The following is a 2,300-nucleotide window of genomic DNA, read 5'->3' as shown; positions in this document are numbered from 1 at the left end:
CAATTAGGTTCCCACGTCGTCTTAATTTTCCTTTACCCCTTAGCCAAATTCCCTCTTAAAGCACTCCTGGATCTGATCTTACTATCTAAATAATAGGAATACTAGGTATACCAAAATTGGATCTTGTTATAAGAATGGAACTAGAGGTGTTTTATATTTAAAAAAAAAAGGGGTGGCCATTGGCACTCCTGATTCTCAGGCCTTCAGATTTGGACTGAATTACACCACTGGCTTCCCCAGTTCTCCAGCTTGCAGACAGCTGATTGCAGGATTTCTCGGCCTCTATAATCTCCTGAACCAAATCCTATGATAAATCTCCTCATATACATAGGATATATAAGATATATATATCCCCTATTGGTTCTCCTAATACATGCTTAATACGTAGAGAAAAGAAAACCCAATCAGCTATATTCGCACCACACTATTTTCATATTGCATATTATACTCACAAAATTGTAAGTTGTAAGAAAGCACCATTATTTTTTGTATCTTAAAGAGAAACTTGCTGACATTTAAACTACAACACAATGCTTTCTTATTAGAATTTTAAAATGTGTATGTATTGAAAGAATTCTAAGTCTTTTGTCACATACATTTAAAAATAAAATACCTGCTCTTGTACATGGTTGAGGAAGCAAAACAAATTGGTCAACATATGGCATAAGCTTCTTTGCATTCAAAATTAGACTCTTGTGAGTCTGTTTGACTTGGCTGACATCCTAGATGCCCGTGTTTTTCCATAACACACTTGTGTCATTAAGAACCTTGGTGTTGCAGCATTTCTTGAGTTCTCCACTCGAAAGGGGACTTCTGAGGTGTTGGTAATATTGTTTCTTGATCTGGTTGCTGATAACCAGGGATGTATTCAACTTGTGAAAATTCATTGAGTTTAAGTACATTTAACGATACTTGTTTCTTCAAGTATGTATTATACGTCAATAAAGAACTGAAAATTTCAGAAAAATGTTCCACTTTTTTTTTTCTGGAATTTTCTTACCAGCTACTGACTCCCCTTCTGCAAGTTTTGATGCTGGTCCTTGCTTGATCTAAGCAAATGTCAACTTAAGATTTTCAGACCAAGTTCATGAATGTGCATGAATGTACAACTATGTCAAGACTGTCATTTGGCTGCAAAAATTTTAAGACGCATCCCAATTTCATGAATTAAAAATGTGAAAAATGTTTGTCTTAAAATCACGTTACACTGATACTTGGCTTTTGAAAATAATGGCATAGTATTTTTCACATTGCTGTAGTGTTCATACCTTATTATTATTATTATTATTTTTGGCATTTCAAAACTGGCTTTAAATACTCATCAGGGTGCCATGCAAAGGGACTGAGGTGAGAGCTTGTTACATATGAATGGGGGCTGGGGTGACTGAGCGAGAAGGGACCCATCCATCAGGGTAGCTGGGGTGCCCCACCCCAAACCTGGGATAAGGCAACAGAGTAGAGGCCCTCTCTGGAGGGTCCCAGGACCAACTGAGAGCCAGCCCTCCCTTTGAGGTAGATCATCAGGGAGGGAACCGAGGAGGAGCTCCCACGGTGGTGGTGACAGGCGGTCACTTCCTCAGTGGTATTGCCGATAGCTGGGGTAGCCTGGGGCTGGGGTACCCTCCTTAGGGGGCAGCTGGCTGGGGTCCTCCAGGAATGGGGATGCAGTGCGGAACTGCTGCGAGTGAGGAGGATGCCCGCATCCTCGATGAGGGCCAACAGAATGCCTCCCATCATTGCTGAGCCCACTGTGGCCAATGGGCCACTGCAGGCAGCCAGCACAGCCCCGGTCAATGCTCCACTGGTGATGGAGTTCCAGGGATCTTCCTTGCCCCGCAGCCACACCAGACTGCAGTTGATGGTGGAGAACAGGCTCCCCCGCACCGCGAAGCTACCTCCAATCTGAGGGGCTCGGATCCTCACAGCTTTGACACTTCCTCTCATTCAGTGCCGAATTCCGACAGGGGCATTGCGGAAGCCCTTAATGGCCTGGAAGACTCCACCGCCGATTACACCCATAGTGAAGGCTCCACCGCAGTCATCCACAACTCACCATGGGCAAGGCTCCCAACCGTACTCCTCCATGGCGCCCTATACCTTATTTTTAAAATAACTCTATCAAAGTGCTTAATGGCTGGATATTCCATCCGAGGTTGCTTAACTAGTCCCATATTTTGATATATTTTCTTGCACCCATTTTTGCCGCTATAAATTATGTTGCAATGGATATTTCCCTACAGTTAGCTTGTGGTAGACATTGCCGGTTGCCTACCCCAAATCTACTAAATACTTCCCTCTCT

The 2,300-nt window shown here is 43.3% G+C and overlaps 1 pseudogene across 1 annotated transcript; it reads right to left on the bottom strand.

Moving 5' to 3' along the window:
* Positions 1-1,569: 1,569 nt before the first annotated feature.
* Positions 1,570-2,074, bottom strand: LOC309793261 (mitochondrial import inner membrane translocase subunit Tim17-B-like; annotated as a pseudogene). Its single transcript has one exon. The product of its transcript is annotated as a mitochondrial import inner membrane translocase subunit Tim17-B-like (transcript).
* Positions 2,075-2,300: the final 226 nt, after the last annotated feature.

The sequence above is a fragment of the Mesoplodon mirus genome, assembly GCF_964341445.2.
Source record: "Mesoplodon mirus genome assembly, chromosome: 2".
Taxonomy (NCBI): domain Eukaryota; kingdom Metazoa; phylum Chordata; class Mammalia; order Artiodactyla; family Ziphiidae; genus Mesoplodon; species Mesoplodon mirus.
The sequence above is the reverse complement of the archived record's forward strand: the minus strand, read 5'-3'. Positions and strand labels throughout refer to the sequence as shown.